Source organism: Dreissena polymorpha, chromosome 5 (genome assembly GCF_020536995.1).
Source record: "Dreissena polymorpha isolate Duluth1 chromosome 5, UMN_Dpol_1.0, whole genome shotgun sequence".
Classification (NCBI taxonomy): Eukaryota; Metazoa; Mollusca; class Bivalvia; order Myida; family Dreissenidae; genus Dreissena; species Dreissena polymorpha.
In genome coordinates, this window is record NC_068359.1 from 121,407,073 (window position 1) to 121,428,060 (window position 20,988).

Here is a 20,988-nt window from a genome sequence, read left to right on the forward strand (position 1 = left end):
GGACAGACAGACAGACAGACAGACGGACAGTCCGATCACTATATGCACCCTTTTCTTCGAAAGGGGGGATAATTATAACCTCTGGAATAAATTTGCTAAAGAAATGGAAAACAATACTAGATATCAAGATACTTTCTTGGTAAATAACATAGTATGATAACATGTAACAATAATAGGATCACAATAATGTAAAACTATATAAAAGTATCCGCAGCAGCCTCTTTGCCAATGAGTGTGCAGAGCACCCGTGCTTTTTAGGACCCATCAGTCCAACTTGACAATTATCTGTAATGCAAAATCACAGCATAAATACAGATTAAAAATAGGATAAATATTTAAAATATTACCAATCTCCTTCCAGCAATACATCTTACCATTATTTATTAATCCAAATATTTTTCTATAGTACAGTTTTTAGCACTTCGCTGGTTTTTTATTACTCCGCTATTATACCTTTAAATATTATAACTTATTATTATAACACACAAAAACATAAAACAAACCAAGATGCATGCAACAAATGCTTACTGTATGTGTTTGCCTTGTACTTGTGACTTAGACTTAATGCTTCATAACTGGTTTGCATAATAGATCTCAATCAGATGCATGGACATGTAAAGCTTGGATAACCAGGTCCGTAAAGTTTCATTTTATGAACAGAACAGAACAGAACTTTTATTTTCACCCAAGTATATAACATATACAATAAGGGCAATATAACAAAGTACAATTTTTATAACAATATTTTGACTTCCGATAATTTAGCAACAACAGCACATATTATCCAGCGAGGGTGGGGGTATTCAGAATGAGCATATATAAAGATATTGACTACGAGAATGTGGGAAAAGTTAATCAATTACAAAAAACACCAGATTATCATACATAGTGAGCAATGCATGAGAATGAAATAACGGTTCGTAATTGTGTAGCCTAATTTGTCGAGGATTCTAATATTATTAGTGATCTTTAACCTTAATTATGCGGGGTTGTCTTGTTCACACGTCACTTAACTTTGCACGCGCTGTTAGGTTATATTACACTAATTCCGATTCCCATAGGGTCCCATTATAAAACTGACAACTTTCACAGCATTTTTCTTGCCTTTCCGTCGTATCAATTTTTCCGAACCTGGTATCATTTTAAAGATGGATCTGTCATCTTGCAATAATTGCAATCAAAAACATACCGTCTCGCAACTTCTAAGAAAGTAAATCGCTGTCGAATGAACCCACCGTAGAAAAACGCGTTTCGGAATCCTAATTTCGACAAAAGCCCCACACAATAGAAAACACACCCTCAAAAGTTCATCTTTTAAGTTAGCTTCCAATCCAAGGCATCAAAGTACTCCAGACACATACAGGATATTACAAATAACCACAAAAGACATGTCTCACATTGTTAAATGGCTTATATTCAAGAAGAGAAAAGGAACTCTTTAGAAATAGGCACTACTTTCGAATGGACCACGGAGGGATACACAATGATTTAGTGTAATGTAACCTTTAAGGGAACTCAACTTTGTCCCATCTTTTTCAAACTTTCTCCACATGAGATTTCAACTATTTCCACAATGAATATGCAATTTCAGTGCATTCGGATGGGGGTAAAGGCCTTAAAATGGCCATTTAAAGCGGTGACTAAATTGGCCGCAGTCAAGTCGGAATGCATGATTTTTAGTCTAAGTGACGACAGCTGATTTTGTGTCTCCAATTATTGTTACGCGTAACTTTTATGGCAAAAACTGGTATCATTGCATGCGAAATTCACCAATATATCAGCAAAAGGCCCAAATAAATGTATTGATTGTGAATCAGTATACTTTTCTTGATGAAATAGGAGACTTTTTTTTAATTTTAAGCACTTTTTTCAATAAAAAACTCACTGACAGCATATAAAATCATGTTTTTTAAGAACATTATTATTAAAAGCTTCACTTACAATCTAAACATACACATTGCAATTACAAAAATTAATGCTATTATGATGAGAGGCATAATTTGTAGCTTTCAAGCCGATACAAGCCGGCTACCCAAAATTAACACTTAAAAAGGCGCAAATCGCTCCTTCAACAGCTTACGACACAAAGTGACACTTAATGCGCATCCAGATAGTCTCTCTCATATAAATAAGTCCTGTTAGCGACATTTTATTAAGTATTCTCTTTAAAATCCAGTGTTGAAAGCGTAAGTTTTGCAAAAATGCCCACAGTCACCATGCAAAAGAGCACGTTTGCTAAGGAATTCCTACGCGAGTGGCCACACTAATGTCGTGGCAGGAAAGTCATTTGGGTGTGATTCCTCTGTAGTTCAGTGTACATTCATTCCACTACCTGGGGATGACTATCAGGATCAATTTTCCCAGCTTGGTGTAGTGTTGACCTTTCAGGATGTTGATGGATCGTCCACAAGCGCTGCACCACTGCGGCCTCTGTTCAGGACACAGAGTCGGATTGAGGTGTACACAAACCCGCAGTCAGGCAAGGATCATCCAGACCTTTAATAAAATAAAATGTTTAGGCCCCTGAAACTGGCAATTATGTTCAACACTGAGATAAGGAAACACATAGAGGAGACATCATGCCATGGCTTTCTCATTATCGACACGGCAAACTCGAGCAGCTGGGGACTTGGCTCTAAACAAAAACAGGTATGCTCCATCAATGTGAGCAAGATGGCATGTCAGAGTTAAAAAGGGCAAACAAACATACAAAAGAGAAATAAAGGAAATTAGAAATTAAATGCCAGAAGTAATTTTAAGTATTGTTTTTCTGTCTGCAAGGGTTGCTGTGGAAAATAGTGCTTAACGCATAGTTTGGCCTGTAGGGATTCTGCTAGCAAGAACAAATGGAAGTCATATCTGCCCGCGAACTGTAAGCTTGAGATTACCATATCTGATGAAGTACTGCTTTGAGAATGCATTCTGATTGTACTTGAACCAGATCGCATTGACAGCACAAGGCTTCAGACCCCCCAAAAGTGTGAGGCTTTCAATAGTGCTTACCTGATACCAGACCGCATTGCCCAAGACAGTGACTTTCTCCCGGAACTGCACAGGCTGCATCCGCAGCACAATCCTTAAGCTCAATCATGGTCTGGCTGACACTGAAATAGTGAAATCTGAATTTACAGATGCTCATTTGTCTAAAGGTTATGAGTTTATTGCCTATCTTATTAAAAGCAAACACAATGACATGCTTAAGAAGACATGTGCATTTCTGAAAAGACATACAGCTGCCCGATACTTGACTAGGAAAAGGCGCTATGGTCTTCACTCTTAAATTCATTACTCTAAGGGCTTAACAGAACAAAAGCCAGATCTTACAGCTAAATGGCCCCACCTACAGCTAAATATGCTTTATAGGTTGAAAATAAAGTTATTTGTCTGAAGAACTAGTGCTATTAACTCATCAGCTATGTTGCTCCACTGGCCGCAATTCTGTAAACATAGTGTATTTATGGAAATACCTAGTCTACCACCTGCTGCGCACCACTACATCCACTGTAAATACACAGCTAAGTTAGTACTTTAACGAACAAACTGAAATTCATGTGTAAATTAAACAATCAGTATGATGACTCACATTGAAATCATGTCCAGTGCACCAGTCAGAGCAAGACAGCTAGCGGATTGTTAACCAACTACGGCTCAAGGACAAACGGTCAGGCCTGCAAACAAAGAGAAAAATGGCATAAATGGGCTGCATGCATGTAATTTGGCATATTTTTCATCTTGCTCTCCACCTGAAACTTCAATCTATGGACATAATAATATTTACATTTAAGATTTGTTGGAAATGTTACCCTTACTTGTCCATACCAGGTCCCCCACCCATCCGGAACAGTCCAAAACCACCTAAAACATCCATTTGGACCAAAATATTTACATCTCTCATCTATTTTAGCACCCAAATCATCAAAACATTCATTAAAATTCATTTTCTACTTGTCTCGCTTGCAGACGAATCCATGTGACCTTGACATTGCAGTAAATGTGCTTTTTAAAGGTTATATTACACTAATTCCGATTCCCATAGGGTCCCATTATAAAACTGACAACTTTCACAGCATTTTTCTTGCCTTTCCGTCGTATCAATTTTTCCGAACCTGGTATCATTTTAAAGATGGATCTGTCATCTTCCAATAATTGCAATCAAAAACATACCGTCTCGCAACTTCTAAGAAAGTAAATCGCTGTCGAATGAACCCACCGTAGAAAAACGCGTTTCGGAATCCTAATTTCGACAAAAGCCCCACACAATAGAAAACACACCCTCAAAAGTTCATCTTTTAAGTTAGCTTCCAATCCAAGGCATCAAAGTACTCCAGACACATACAGGATATTACAAATAACCACAAAAGACATGTCTCACATTGTTAAATGGCTTATATTCAAGAAGAGAAAAGGAACTCTTTAGAAATAGGCACTACTTTCGAATGGACCACGGAGGGATACACAATGATTTAGTGTAATGTAACCTTTAAGGGAACTCAACTTTGTCCCATCTTTTTCAAACTTTCTCCACATGAGATTTCAACTATTTCCACAATGAATATGCAATTTCAGTGCATTCGGATGGGGGTAAAGGCCTTAAAATGGCCATTTAAAGCGGTGACTAAATTGGCCGCAGTCAAGTCGGAATGCATGATTTTTAGTCTAAGTGACGACAGCTGATTTTGTGTCTCCAATTATTGTTACGCGTAACTTTTATGGCAAAAACTGGTATCATTGCATGCGAAATTCACCAATATATCAGCAAAAGGCCCAAATAAATGTATTGATTGTGAATCAGTATACTTTTCTTGATGAAATAGGAGACTTTTTTTTAATTTTAAGCACTTTTTTCAATAAAAAACTCACTGACAGCATATAAAATCATGTTTTTTAAGAACATTATTATTAAAAGCTTCACTTACAATCTAAACATACACATTGCAATTACAAAAATTAATGCTATTATGATGAGAGGCATAATTTGTAGCTTTCAAGCCGATACAAGCCGGCTACCCAAAATTAACACTTAAAAAGGCGCAAATCGCTCCTTCAACAGCTTACGACACAAAGTGACACTTAATGCGCATCCAGATAGTCTCTCTCATATAAATAAGTCCTGTTAGCGACATTTTATTAAGTATTCTCTTTAAAATCCAGTGTTGAAAGCGTAAGTTTTGCAAAAATGCCCACAGTCACCATGCAAAAGAGCACGTTTGCTAAGGAATTCCTACGCGAGTGGCCACACTAATGTCGTGGCAGGAAAGTCATTTGGGTGTGATTCCTCTGTAGTTCAGTGTACATTCATTCCACTACCTGGGGATGACTATCAGGATCAATTTTCCCAGCTTGGTGTAGTGTTGACCTTTCAGGATGTTGATGGATCGTCCACAAGCGCTGCACCACTGCGGCCTCTGTTCAGGACACAGAGTCGGATTGAGGTGTACACAAACCCGCAGTCAGGCAAGGATCATCCAGACCTTTAATAAAATAAAATGTTTAGGCCCCTGAAACTGGCAATTATGTTCAACACTGAGATAAGGAAACACATAGAGGAGACATCATGCCATGGCTTTCTCATTATCGACACGGCAAACTCGAGCAGCTGGGGACTTGGCTCTAAACAAAAACAGGTATGCTCCATCAATGTGAGCAAGATGGCATGTCAGAGTTAAAAAGGGCAAACAAACATACAAAAGAGAAATAAAGGAAATTAGAAATTAAATGCCAGAAGTAATTTTAAGTATTGTTTTTCTGTCTGCAAGGGTTGCTGTGGAAAATAGTGCTTAACGCATAGTTTGGCCTGTAGGGATTCTGCTAGCAAGAACAAATGGAAGTCATATCTGCCCGCGAACTGTAAGCTTGAGATTACCATATCTGATGAAGTACTGCTTTGAGAATGCATTCTGATTGTACTTGAACCAGATCGCATTGACAGCACAAGGCTTCAGACCCCCCAAAAGTGTGAGGCTTTCAATAGTGCTTACCTGATACCAGACCGCATTGCCCAAGACAGTGACTTTCTCCCGGAACTGCACAGGCTGCATCCGCAGCACAATCCTTAAGCTCAATCATGGTCTGGCTGACACTGAAATAGTGAAATCTGAATTTACAGATGCTCATTTGTCTAAAGGTTATGAGTTTATTGCCTATCTTATTAAAAGCAAACACAATGACATGCTTAAGAAGACATGTGCATTTCTGAAAAGACATACAGCTGCCCGATACTTGACTAGGAAAAGGCGCTATGGTCTTCACTCTTAAATTCATTACTCTAAGGGCTTAACAGAACAAAAGCCAGATCTTACAGCTAAATGGCCCCACCTACAGCTAAATATGCTTTATAGGTTGAAAATAAAGTTATTTGTCTGAAGAACTAGTGCTATTAACTCATCAGCTATGTTGCTCCACTGGCCGCAATTCTGTAAACATAGTGTATTTATGGAAATACCTAGTCTACCACCTGCTGCGCACCACTACATCCACTGTAAATACACAGCTAAGTTAGTACTTTAACGAACAAACTGAAATTCATGTGTAAATTAAACAATCAGTATGATGACTCACATTGAAATCATGTCCAGTGCACCAGTCAGAGCAAGACAGCTAGCGGATTGTTAACCAACTACGGCTCAAGGACAAACGGTCAGGCCTGCAAACAAAGAGAAAAATGGCATAAATGGGCTGCATGCATGTAATTTGGCATATTTTTCATCTTGCTCTCCACCTGAAACTTCAATCTATGGACATAATAATATTTACATTTAAGATTTGTTGGAAATGTTACCCTTACTTGTCCATACCAGGTCCCCCACCCATCCGGAACAGTCCAAAACCACCTAAAACATCCATTTGGACCAAAATATTTACATCTCTCATCTATTTTAGCACCCAAATCATCAAAACATTCATTAAAATTCATTTTCTACTTGTCTCGCTTGCAGACGAATCCATGTGACCTTGACATTGCAGTAAATGTGCTTTTTAAGGGAACTCAACTTTGTCCCATCTTTTTCAAACTTTCTCCACATGAGATTTCAACTATTTCCACAATGAATATGCAATTTCAGTGCATTCGGATGGGGGTAAAGGCCTTAAAATGGCCATTTAAAGCGGTGACTAAATTGGCCGCAGTCAAGTCGGAATGCATGATTTTTAGTCTAAGTGACGACAGCTGATTTTGTGTCTCCAATTATTGTTACGCGTAACTTTTATGGCAAAAACTGGTATCATTGCATGCGAAATTCACCAATATATCAGCAAAAGGCCCAAATAAATGTATTGATTGTGAATCAGTATACTTTTCTTGATGAAATAGGAGACTTTTTTTTAATTTTAAGCACTTTTTTCAATAAAAAACTCACTGACAGCATATAAAATCATGTTTTTTAAGAACATTATTATTAAAAGCTTCACTTACAATCTAAACATACACATTGCAATTACAAAAATTAATGCTATTATGATGAGAGGCATAATTTGTAGCTTTCAAGCCGATACAAGCCGGCTACCCAAAATTAACACTTAAAAAGGCGCAAATCGCTCCTTCAACAGCTTACGACACAAAGTGACACTTAATGCGCATCCAGATAGTCTCTCTCATATAAATAAGTCCTGTTAGCGACATTTTATTAAGTATTCTCTTTAAAATCCAGTGTTGAAAGCGTAAGTTTTGCAAAAATGCCCACAGTCACCATGCAAAAGAGCACGTTTGCTAAGGAATTCCTACGCGAGTGGCCACACTAATGTCGTGGCAGGAAAGTCATTTGGGTGTGATTCCTCTGTAGTTCAGTGTACATTCATTCCACTACCTGGGGATGACTATCAGGATCAATTTTCCCAGCTTGGTGTAGTGTTGACCTTTCAGGATGTTGATGGATCGTCCACAAGCGCTGCACCACTGCGGCCTCTGTTCAGGACACAGAGTCGGATTGAGGTGTACACAAACCCGCAGTCAGGCAAGGATCATCCAGACCTTTAATAAAATAAAATGTTTAGGCCCCTGAAACTGGCAATTATGTTCAACACTGAGATAAGGAAACACATAGAGGAGACATCATGCCATGGCTTTCTCATTATCGACACGGCAAACTCGAGCAGCTGGGGACTTGGCTCTAAACAAAAACAGGTATGCTCCATCAATGTGAGCAAGATGGCATGTCAGAGTTAAAAAGGGCAAACAAACATACAAAAGAGAAATAAAGGAAATTAGAAATTAAATGCCAGAAGTAATTTTAAGTATTGTTTTTCTGTCTGCAAGGGTTGCTGTGGAAAATAGTGCTTAACGCATAGTTTGGCCTGTAGGGATTCTGCTAGCAAGAACAAATGGAAGTCATATCTGCCCGCGAACTGTAAGCTTGAGATTACCATATCTGATGAAGTACTGCTTTGAGAATGCATTCTGATTGTACTTGAACCAGATCGCATTGACAGCACAAGGCTTCAGACCCCCCAAAAGTGTGAGGCTTTCAATAGTGCTTACCTGATACCAGACCGCATTGCCCAAGACAGTGACTTTCTCCCGGAACTGCACAGGCTGCATCCGCAGCACAATCCTTAAGCTCAATCATGGTCTGGCTGACACTGAAATAGTGAAATCTGAATTTACAGATGCTCATTTGTCTAAAGGTTATGAGTTTATTGCCTATCTTATTAAAAGCAAACACAATGACATGCTTAAGAAGACATGTGCATTTCTGAAAAGACATACAGCTGCCCGATACTTGACTAGGAAAAGGCGCTATGGTCTTCACTCTTAAATTCATTACTCTAAGGGCTTAACAGAACAAAAGCCAGATCTTACAGCTAAATGGCCCCACCTACAGCTAAATATGCTTTATAGGTTGAAAATAAAGTTATTTGTCTGAAGAACTAGTGCTATTAACTCATCAGCTATGTTGCTCCACTGGCCGCAATTCTGTAAACATAGTGTATTTATGGAAATACCTAGTCTACCACCTGCTGCGCACCACTACATCCACTGTAAATACACAGCTAAGTTAGTACTTTAACGAACAAACTGAAATTCATGTGTAAATTAAACAATCAGTATGATGACTCACATTGAAATCATGTCCAGTGCACCAGTCAGAGCAAGACAGCTAGCGGATTGTTAACCAACTACGGCTCAAGGACAAACGGTCAGGCCTGCAAACAAAGAGAAAAATGGCATAAATGGGCTGCATGCATGTAATTTGGCATATTTTTCATCTTGCTCTCCACCTGAAACTTCAATCTATGGACATAATAATATTTACATTTAAGATTTGTTGGAAATGTTACCCTTACTTGTCCATACCAGGTCCCCCACCCATCCGGAACAGTCCAAAACCACCTAAAACATCCATTTGGACCAAAATATTTACATCTCTCATCTATTTTAGCACCCAAATCATCAAAACATTCATTAAAATTCATTTTCTACTTGTCTCGCTTGCAGACGAATCCATGTGACCTTGACATTGCAGTAAATGTGCTTTTTAAAGGTTATATTACACTAATTCCGATTCCCATAGGGTCCCATTATAAAACTGACAACTTTCACAGCATTTTTCTTGCCTTTCCGTCGTATCAATTTTTCCGAACCTGGTATCATTTTAAAGATGGATCTGTCATCTTCCAATAATTGCAATCAAAAACATACCGTCTCGCAACTTCTAAGAAAGTAAATCGCTGTCGAATGAACCCACCGTAGAAAAACGCGTTTCGGAATCCTAATTTCGACAAAAGCCCCACACAATAGAAAACACACCCTCAAAAGTTCATCTTTTAAGTTAGCTTCCAATCCAAGGCATCAAAGTACTCCAGACACATACAGGATATTACAAATAACCACAAAAGACATGTCTCACATTGTTAAATGGCTTATATTCAAGAAGAGAAAAGGAACTCTTTAGAAATAGGCACTACTTTCGAATGGACCACGGAGGGATACACAATGATTTAGTGTAATGTAACCTTTAAGGGAACTCAACTTTGTCCCATCTTTTTCAAACTTTCTCCACATGAGATTTCAACTATTTCCACAATGAATATGCAATTTCAGTGCATTCGGATGGGGGTAAAGGCCTTAAAATGGCCATTTAAAGCGGTGACTAAATTGGCCGCAGTCAAGTCGGAATGCATGATTTTTAGTCTAAGTGACGACAGCTGATTTTGTGTCTCCAATTATTGTTACGCGTAACTTTTATGGCAAAAACTGGTATCATTGCATGCGAAATTCACCAATATATCAGCAAAAGGCCCAAATAAATGTATTGATTGTGAATCAGTATACTTTTCTTGATGAAATAGGAGACTTTTTTTTAATTTTAAGCACTTTTTTCAATAAAAAACTCACTGACAGCATATAAAATCATGTTTTTTAAGAACATTATTATTAAAAGCTTCACTTACAATCTAAACATACACATTGCAATTACAAAAATTAATGCTATTATGATGAGAGGCATAATTTGTAGCTTTCAAGCCGATACAAGCCGGCTACCCAAAATTAACACTTAAAAAGGCGCAAATCGCTCCTTCAACAGCTTACGACACAAAGTGACACTTAATGCGCATCCAGATAGTCTCTCTCATATAAATAAGTCCTGTTAGCGACATTTTATTAAGTATTCTCTTTAAAATCCAGTGTTGAAAGCGTAAGTTTTGCAAAAATGCCCACAGTCACCATGCAAAAGAGCACGTTTGCTAAGGAATTCCTACGCGAGTGGCCACACTAATGTCGTGGCAGGAAAGTCATTTGGGTGTGATTCCTCTGTAGTTCAGTGTACATTCATTCCACTACCTGGGGATGACTATCAGGATCAATTTTCCCAGCTTGGTGTAGTGTTGACCTTTCAGGATGTTGATGGATCGTCCACAAGCGCTGCACCACTGCGGCCTCTGTTCAGGACACAGAGTCGGATTGAGGTGTACACAAACCCGCAGTCAGGCAAGGATCATCCAGACCTTTAATAAAATAAAATGTTTAGGCCCCTGAAACTGGCAATTATGTTCAACACTGAGATAAGGAAACACATAGAGGAGACATCATGCCATGGCTTTCTCATTATCGACACGGCAAACTCGAGCAGCTGGGGACTTGGCTCTAAACAAAAACAGGTATGCTCCATCAATGTGAGCAAGATGGCATGTCAGAGTTAAAAAGGGCAAACAAACATACAAAAGAGAAATAAAGGAAATTAGAAATTAAATGCCAGAAGTAATTTTAAGTATTGTTTTTCTGTCTGCAAGGGTTGCTGTGGAAAATAGTGCTTAACGCATAGTTTGGCCTGTAGGGATTCTGCTAGCAAGAACAAATGGAAGTCATATCTGCCCGCGAACTGTAAGCTTGAGATTACCATATCTGATGAAGTACTGCTTTGAGAATGCATTCTGATTGTACTTGAACCAGATCGCATTGACAGCACAAGGCTTCAGACCCCCCAAAAGTGTGAGGCTTTCAATAGTGCTTACCTGATACCAGACCGCATTGCCCAAGACAGTGACTTTCTCCCGGAACTGCACAGGCTGCATCCGCAGCACAATCCTTAAGCTCAATCATGGTCTGGCTGACACTGAAATAGTGAAATCTGAATTTACAGATGCTCATTTGTCTAAAGGTTATGAGTTTATTGCCTATCTTATTAAAAGCAAACACAATGACATGCTTAAGAAGACATGTGCATTTCTGAAAAGACATACAGCTGCCCGATACTTGACTAGGAAAAGGCGCTATGGTCTTCACTCTTAAATTCATTACTCTAAGGGCTTAACAGAACAAAAGCCAGATCTTACAGCTAAATGGCCCCACCTACAGCTAAATATGCTTTATAGGTTGAAAATAAAGTTATTTGTCTGAAGAACTAGTGCTATTAACTCATCAGCTATGTTGCTCCACTGGCCGCAATTCTGTAAACATAGTGTATTTATGGAAATACCTAGTCTACCACCTGCTGCGCACCACTACATCCACTGTAAATACACAGCTAAGTTAGTACTTTAACGAACAAACTGAAATTCATGTGTAAATTAAACAATCAGTATGATGACTCACATTGAAATCATGTCCAGTGCACCAGTCAGAGCAAGACAGCTAGCGGATTGTTAACCAACTACGGCTCAAGGACAAACGGTCAGGCCTGCAAACAAAGAGAAAAATGGCATAAATGGGCTGCATGCATGTAATTTGGCATATTTTTCATCTTGCTCTCCACCTGAAACTTCAATCTATGGACATAATAATATTTACATTTAAGATTTGTTGGAAATGTTACCCTTACTTGTCCATACCAGGTCCCCCACCCATCCGGAACAGTCCAAAACCACCTAAAACATCCATTTGGACCAAAATATTTACATCTCTCATCTATTTTAGCACCCAAATCATCAAAACATTCATTAAAATTCATTTTCTACTTGTCTCGCTTGCAGACGAATCCATGTGACCTTGACATTGCAGTAAATGTGCTTTTTAAAGGTTATATTACACTAATTCCGATTCCCATAGGGTCCCATTATAAAACTGACAACTTTCACAGCATTTTTCTTGCCTTTCCGTCGTATCAATTTTTCCGAACCTGGTATCATTTTAAAGATGGATCTGTCATCTTCCAATAATTGCAATCAAAAACATACCGTCTCGCAACTTCTAAGAAAGTAAATCGCTGTCGAATGAACCCACCGTAGAAAAACGCGTTTCGGAATCCTAATTTCGACAAAAGCCCCACACAATAGAAAACACACCCTCAAAAGTTCATCTTTTAAGTTAGCTTCCAATCCAAGGCATCAAAGTACTCCAGACACATACAGGATATTACAAATAACCACAAAAGACATGTCTCACATTGTTAAATGGCTTATATTCAAGAAGAGAAAAGGAACTCTTTAGAAATAGGCACTACTTTCGAATGGACCACGGAGGGATACACAATGATTTAGTGTAATGTAACCTTTAAGGGAACTCAACTTTGTCCCATCTTTTTCAAACTTTCTCCACATGAGATTTCAACTATTTCCACAATGAATATGCAATTTCAGTGCATTCGGATGGGGGTAAAGGCCTTAAAATGGCCATTTAAAGCGGTGACTAAATTGGCCGCAGTCAAGTCGGAATGCATGATTTTTAGTCTAAGTGACGACAGCTGATTTTGTGTCTCCAATTATTGTTACGCGTAACTTTTATGGCAAAAACTGGTATCATTGCATGCGAAATTCACCAATATATCAGCAAAAGGCCCAAATAAATGTATTGATTGTGAATCAGTATACTTTTCTTGATGAAATAGGAGACTTTTTTTTAATTTTAAGCACTTTTTTCAATAAAAAACTCACTGACAGCATATAAAATCATGTTTTTTAAGAACATTATTATTAAAAGCTTCACTTACAATCTAAACATACACATTGCAATTACAAAAATTAATGCTATTATGATGAGAGGCATAATTTGTAGCTTTCAAGCCGATACAAGCCGGCTACCCAAAATTAACACTTAAAAAGGCGCAAATCGCTCCTTCAACAGCTTACGACACAAAGTGACACTTAATGCGCATCCAGATAGTCTCTCTCATATAAATAAGTCCTGTTAGCGACATTTTATTAAGTATTCTCTTTAAAATCCAGTGTTGAAAGCGTAAGTTTTGCAAAAATGCCCACAGTCACCATGCAAAAGAGCACGTTTGCTAAGGAATTCCTACGCGAGTGGCCACACTAATGTCGTGGCAGGAAAGTCATTTGGGTGTGATTCCTCTGTAGTTCAGTGTACATTCATTCCACTACCTGGGGATGACTATCAGGATCAATTTTCCCAGCTTGGTGTAGTGTTGACCTTTCAGGATGTTGATGGATCGTCCACAAGCGCTGCACCACTGCGGCCTCTGTTCAGGACACAGAGTCGGATTGAGGTGTACACAAACCCGCAGTCAGGCAAGGATCATCCAGACCTTTAATAAAATAAAATGTTTAGGCCCCTGAAACTGGCAATTATGTTCAACACTGAGATAAGGAAACACATAGAGGAGACATCATGCCATGGCTTTCTCATTATCGACACGGCAAACTCGAGCAGCTGGGGACTTGGCTCTAAACAAAAACAGGTATGCTCCATCAATGTGAGCAAGATGGCATGTCAGAGTTAAAAAGGGCAAACAAACATACAAAAGAGAAATAAAGGAAATTAGAAATTAAATGCCAGAAGTAATTTTAAGTATTGTTTTTCTGTCTGCAAGGGTTGCTGTGGAAAATAGTGCTTAACGCATAGTTTGGCCTGTAGGGATTCTGCTAGCAAGAACAAATGGAAGTCATATCTGCCCGCGAACTGTAAGCTTGAGATTACCATATCTGATGAAGTACTGCTTTGAGAATGCATTCTGATTGTACTTGAACCAGATCGCATTGACAGCACAAGGCTTCAGACCCCCCAAAAGTGTGAGGCTTTCAATAGTGCTTACCTGATACCAGACCGCATTGCCCAAGACAGTGACTTTCTCCCGGAACTGCACAGGCTGCATCCGCAGCACAATCCTTAAGCTCAATCATGGTCTGGCTGACACTGAAATAGTGAAATCTGAATTTACAGATGCTCATTTGTCTAAAGGTTATGAGTTTATTGCCTATCTTATTAAAAGCAAACACAATGACATGCTTAAGAAGACATGTGCATTTCTGAAAAGACATACAGCTGCCCGATACTTGACTAGGAAAAGGCGCTATGGTCTTCACTCTTAAATTCATTACTCTAAGGGCTTAACAGAACAAAAGCCAGATCTTACAGCTAAATGGCCCCACCTACAGCTAAATATGCTTTATAGGTTGAAAATAAAGTTATTTGTCTGAAGAACTAGTGCTATTAACTCATCAGCTATGTTGCTCCACTGGCCGCAATTCTGTAAACATAGTGTATTTATGGAAATACCTAGTCTACCACCTGCTGCGCACCACTACATCCACTGTAAATACACAGCTAAGTTAGTACTTTAACGAACAAACTGAAATTCATGTGTAAATTAAACAATCAGTATGATGACTCACATTGAAATCATGTCCAGTGCACCAGTCAGAGCAAGACAGCTAGCGGATTGTTAACCAACTACGGCTCAAGGACAAACGGTCAGGCCTGCAAACAAAGAGAAAAATGGCATAAATGGGCTGCATGCATGTAATTTGGCATATTTTTCATCTTGCTCTCCACCTGAAACTTCAATCTATGGACATAATAATATTTACATTTAAGATTTGTTGGAAATGTTACCCTTACTTGTCCATACCAGGTCCCCCACCCATCCGGAACAGTCCAAAACCACCTAAAACATCCATTTGGACCAAAATATTTACATCTCTCATCTATTTTAGCACCCAAATCATCAAAACATTCATTAAAATTCATTTTCTACTTGTCTCGCTTGCAGACGAATCCATGTGACCTTGACATTGCAGTAAATGTGCTTTTTTAAGGGAACTCAACTTTGTCCCATCTTTTTCAAACTTTCTCCACATGAGATTTCAACTATTTCCACAATGAATATGCAATTTCAGTGCATTCGGATGGGGGTAAAGGCCTTAAAATGGCCATTTAAAGCGGTGACTAAATTGGCCGCAGTCAAGTCGGAATGCATGATTTTTAGTCTAAGTGACGACAGCTGATTTTGTGTCTCCAATTATTGTTACGCGTAACTTTTATGGCAAAAACTGGTATCATTGCATGCGAAATTCACCAATATATCAGCAAAAGGCCCAAATAAATGTATTGATTGTGAATCAGTATACTTTTCTTGATGAAATAGGAGACTTTTTTTTAATTTTAAGCACTTTTTTCAATAAAAAACTCACTGACAGCATATAAAATCATGTTTTTTAAGAACATTATTATTAAAAGCTTCACTTACAATCTAAACATACACATTGCAATTACAAAAATTAATGCTATTATGATGAGAGGCATAATTTGTAGCTTTCAAGCCGATACAAGCCGGCTACCCAAAATTAACACTTAAAAAGGCGCAAATCGCTCCTTCAACAGCTTACGACACAAAGTGACACTTAATGCGCATCCAGATAGTCTCTCTCATATAAATAAGTCCTGTTAGCGACATTTTATTAAGTATTCTCTTTAAAATCCAGTGTTGAAAGCGTAAGTTTTGCAAAAATGCCCACAGTCACCATGCAAAAGAGCACGTTTGCTAAGGAATTCCTACGCGAGTGGCCACACTAATGTCGTGGCAGGAAAGTCATTTGGGTGTGATTCCTCTGTAGTTCAGTGTACATTCATTCCACTACCTGGGGATGACTATCAGGATCAATTTTCCCAGCTTGGTGTAGTGTTGACCTTTCAGGATGTTGATGGATCGTCCACAAGCGCTGCACCACTGCGGCCTCTGTTCAGGACACAGAGTCGGATTGAGGTGTACACAAACCCGCAGTCAGGCAAGGATCATCCAGACCTTTAATAAAATAAAATGTTTAGGCCCCTGAAACTGGCAATTATGTTCAACACTGAGATAAGGAAACACATAGAGGAGACATCATGCCATGGCTTTCTCATTATCGACACGGCAAACTCGAGCAGCTGGGGACTTGGCTCTAAACAAAAACAGGTATGCTCCATCAATGTGAGCAAGATGGCATGTCAGAGTTAAAAAGGGCAAACAAACATACAAAGAGAAATAAAGGAAATTAGAAATTAAATGCCAGAAGTAATTTTAAGTATTGTTTTTCTGTCTGCAAGGGTTGCTGTGGAAAATAGTGCTTAACGCATAGTTTGGCCTGTAGGGATTCTGCTAGCAAGAACAAATGGAAGTCATATCTGCCCGCGAACTGTAAGCTTGAGATTACCATATCTGATGAAGTACTGCTTTGAGAATGCATTCTGATTGTACTTGAACCAGATCGCATTGACAGCACAAGGCTTCAGACCCCCCAAAAGTGTGAGGCTTTCAATAGTGCTTACCTGATACCAGACCGCATTGCCCAAGACAGTGACTTTCTCCCGGAACTGCACAGGCTGCATCCGCAGCACAATCCTTAAGCTCAATCATGGTCTGGCTGACACTGAAATAGTGAAATCTGAATTTACAGATGCTCATTTGTCTAAAGGTTATGAGTTTATTGCCTATCTTATTAAAAGCAAACACAATGACATGCTTAAGAAGACATGTGCATTTCTGAAAAGACATACAGCTGCCCGATACTTGACTAGGAAAAGGCGCTATGGTCTTCACTCTTAAATTCATTACTCTAAGGGCTTAACAGAACAAAAGCCAGATCTTACAGCTAAATGGCCCCACCTACAGCTAAATATGCTTTATAGGTTGAAAATAAAGTTATTTGTCTGAAGAACTAGTGCTATTAACTCATCAGCTATGTTGCTCCACTGGCCGCAATTCTGTAAACATAGTGTATTTATGGAAATACCTAGTCTACCACCTGCTGCGCACCACTACATCCACTGTAAATACACAGCTAAGTTAGTACTTTAACGAACAAACTGAAATTCATGTGTAAATTAAACAATCAGTATGATGACTCACATTGAAATCATGTCCAGTGCACCAGTCAGAGCAAGACAGCTAGCGGATTGTTAACCAACTACGGCTCAAGGACAAACGGTCAGGCCTGCAAACAAAGAGAAAAATGGCATAAATGGGCTGCATGCATGTAATTTGGCATATTTTTCATCTTGCTCTCCACCTGAAACTTCAATCTATGGACATAATAATATTTACATTTAAGATTTGTTGGAAATGTTACCCTTACTTGTCCATACCAGGTCCCCCACCCATCCGGAACAGTCCAAAACCACCTAAAACATCCATTTGGACCAAAATATTTACATCTCTCATCTATTTTAGCACCCAAATCATCAAAACATTCATTAAAATTCATTTTCTACTTGTCTCGCTTGCAGACGAATCCATGTGACCTTGACATTGCAGTAAATGTGCTTTTTAAAGGTTATATTACACTAATTCCGATTCCCATAGGGTCCCATTATAAAACTGACAACTTTCACAGCATTTTTCTTGCCTTTCCGTCGTATCAATTTTTCCGAACCTGGTATCATTTTAAAGATGGATCTGTCATCTTCCAATAATTGCAATCAAAAACATACCGTCTCGCAACTTCTAAGAAAGTAAATCGCTGTCGAATGAACCCACCGTAGAAAAACGCGTTTCGGAATCCTAATTTCGACAAAAGCCCCACACAATAGAAAAACACACCCTCAAAAGTTCATCTTTTAAGTTAGCTTCCAATCCAAGGCATCAAAGTACTCCAGACACATACAGGATATTACAAATAACCACAAAAGACATGTCTCACATTGTTAAATGGCTTATATTCAAGAAGAGAAAAGGAACTCTTTAGAATAGGCACTACTTTCGAATGGACCACGGAGGGATACACAATGATTTAGTGTAATGTAACCTTTAAGGGAACTCAACTTTGTCCCATCTTTTTCAAACTTTCTCCACATGAGATTTCAACTATTTCCACAATGAATATGCAATTTCAGTGCATTCGGATGGGGGTAAAGGCCTTAAAATGGCCATTTAAGCGGTTGACTAAATTGGCCGCAGTCAAGTCGGAATGCATGATTTTTAGTCTAAGTGACGACAGCTGATTTTGTGTCTCCAATTATTGTTACGCGTAACTTTTATGGCAAAAACTGGTATCATTGCATGCGAAATTCACCAATATATCAGCAAAAGGCCCAAATAAATGTATTGATTGTGAATCAGTATACTTTTCTTGATGAAATAGGAGACTTTTTTTTTAATTTTAAGCACTTTTTCAATAAAAAACTCACTGACAGCATATAAAATCATGTTTTTTAAGAACATTATTATGTAAAAGCTTCACTTACAATCTAAACATACACATTGCAATTACAAAAATTAATGCTATTATGATGAGAGGCATAAATTTGTAGCTTTTCAAGCCGATACAAGCCGGCTACCCAAAATTAACACTTAAAAAGGCGCAAATCGCTCCTTCAACAGCTTACGACACAAAGTGACACTTAATGCGCATCCAGATAGTCTCTCTCATATAAATAAGTCCTGTTAGCGACCATTTTATTAAGTATTCTCTTTAAAATCCAGTGTTGAAAGCGTAAGTTTTGCAAAAATGCCCACAGTCACCATGCAAAAGAGCACGTTTGCTAAGGAATTCCTACGCGAGTGGCCACACTAATGTCGTGGCAGGAAAGTCATTTGGGTTGTGATTCCTCTGTAGTTCAGTGTACATTCATTCCACTACCTGGGGATGACTATCAGGATCAATTTTCCCAGCTTGGTGTAGTGTTGACCTTTCAGGATTGTGATGGATCGTCCACAAGCGCTGCACCACTGCGGCCTCTGTTCAGGACACAGAGTCGGATTGAGGTGTACACCAACCCGCAGTCAGGCAAGGATCATCCAGACCTTTAATAAAATAAAATGTTTAGGCCCCTGAAACTGCAATTATGTTCAACACTGAGATAAGGAAACACATTAGAGGAGACATCATGCCATGGCTTTCTTCATTATCGACACGGCAAAATCGAGCAGCTGGGGACTTGCTCTAACAAAAAAGGTATGCTCCATCAATGTGAGCAAGATGGCATGTCAGAGTTAAAAAGGGCAAACAAACATACAAAAGAGAAATAAAGGAAATTAGAAATTAAATGCCAGAAGTAATTTTAAGTATTGGTTTCTGTCTGCAAGGGTTGCTGTGGAAAATAGTGCTTAACGCATAGTTTGGCCTGTAGGGATTCTGCTAGCAAGAACAAATGGAAGTCATATCTGCCCGCGAATGTAAGCTTGAGATTACCATATCTGATGAAGTACTGCTTTGAGAATGCATTATGATTGTACTGAACCAGATCGCATTGACAGCACAAGGCTTCAGACCCCCCAAAAGTGTGAGGCTTTCAATAGTGCTTACCTGATACCAGACCGCATTGCCCAAGACAGTGACTTTCTCCCGGAACTGCACAGGCTGCATCCGCAGCACAATCCTTAAGCTCAATCATGGTCTGGCTGAATGAAATAGTGAAATTGAATTTTACAGATGTCTTTGTCTAAGGTATGAGTTTATTGCCTATCTTATTAAAAGCAAAACACATGACATGCTTAAGAAGACATGTGCATTTCTGAAAAGACATACAGCTGCCGATACTTGATAGGAAAAGGCGCTATGGTCTTCACTCTTAAATTCATTACTCTAAGGGCTTAACAGAACAAAAGCCAGATCTACAGCTAAATGCCCCACCTACAGCTAAATATGCTTTATAGGTTGAAAATAAAGTTATTTGTCTGAAGAACTAGTGCTATTAACTCAAGCTATGTTGCTCCACTGGCCGCAATTCTGTAAACATAGTGTATTTATGGAAATACCTAGTCTACCACCTGCTGCGCCCACTACATCCACTGTAAATACACAGCTAAGTTAGTACTTTAACGAAAAAACTGAAATTCATGTGTAAATTAAACAATCAGTATGATGACTCACATTGAAATCATGTCCAGTGCACAGTCAGAGCAAGACAGCTAGCGGATTGTTAACCAACTACGGCTCAAGGACAAACGGTCAGGCCTGCAAACAAAGAGAAAAATGGCATAAATGGGCTGCATGCATGTAATTTGGCATATTCATCTTGCTCTCCACCTAAACTCAATCTATGGACATAATAATATTTACATTTAAGATTGTTGGAAATGTTACCCTTACTTGTCCATACCAGGTCCCCACCCATCCGGAACAGTCCAAAACCACCTAAAAAATCCATTGGGACCAAAATATTTACATCTCTCATCTATTTAGCACCCAAATCATCAAAATTCATTAAATTCATTTTCTACTTGTCTCGCTTGCCGAGAATCCATGTGACCTTGACATGCAGTAAAGGTGCTTTTTAAGGTTATTACACTAATCCGATTCCATAGGGTCCATTATAAAACTGACAACTTTCACAGCATTTTTCTTGCCTTTCGCGTTTATCAATTTTTCCGAACCTGGTATCATTTTAAAGATGGATGT

At 38.8% G+C, this 20,988-nt stretch overlaps 1 long non-coding RNA gene across 41 annotated transcripts in view; it reads right to left on the reverse strand.

Annotated features, from left to right (window-relative positions):
- Nucleotides 1–1,976: 1,976 nt before the first annotated feature.
- Nucleotides 1,977–20,988, reverse strand: part of LOC127880575 (uncharacterized) — a 36,180-nt gene continuing 17,168 nt past the window's right edge. For 15 of the 41 annotated variants that reach the window (XR_008049612.1, XR_008049591.1, XR_008049619.1 and 12 more), the window contains 18 exons: nucleotides 17,499–17,583; nucleotides 16,919–17,019; nucleotides 16,249–16,412; nucleotides 15,004–15,088; nucleotides 14,424–14,524; nucleotides 13,753–13,916; nucleotides 12,029–12,113; nucleotides 11,449–11,549; nucleotides 10,778–10,941; nucleotides 9,054–9,138; nucleotides 8,474–8,574; nucleotides 7,803–7,966; nucleotides 6,559–6,643; nucleotides 5,979–6,079; nucleotides 5,308–5,471; nucleotides 3,584–3,668; nucleotides 3,004–3,104; nucleotides 1,977–2,496 (listed from right to left, as the gene is read on the reverse strand). This is a non-coding gene — a long non-coding RNA (uncharacterized LOC127880575). The remainder of the gene's footprint in view (nucleotides 2,497–3,003; nucleotides 3,105–3,583; nucleotides 3,669–5,307; nucleotides 5,472–5,978; nucleotides 6,080–6,558; nucleotides 6,644–7,802; nucleotides 7,967–8,473; nucleotides 8,575–9,053; nucleotides 9,139–10,777; nucleotides 10,942–11,448; nucleotides 11,550–12,028; nucleotides 12,114–13,752; nucleotides 13,917–14,423; nucleotides 14,525–15,003; nucleotides 15,089–16,248; nucleotides 16,413–16,918; nucleotides 17,020–17,498; nucleotides 17,584–20,988) is intronic. The other 26 variants (XR_008049625.1, XR_008049614.1, XR_008049607.1 and 23 more) reach the window with 20 other exon arrangements.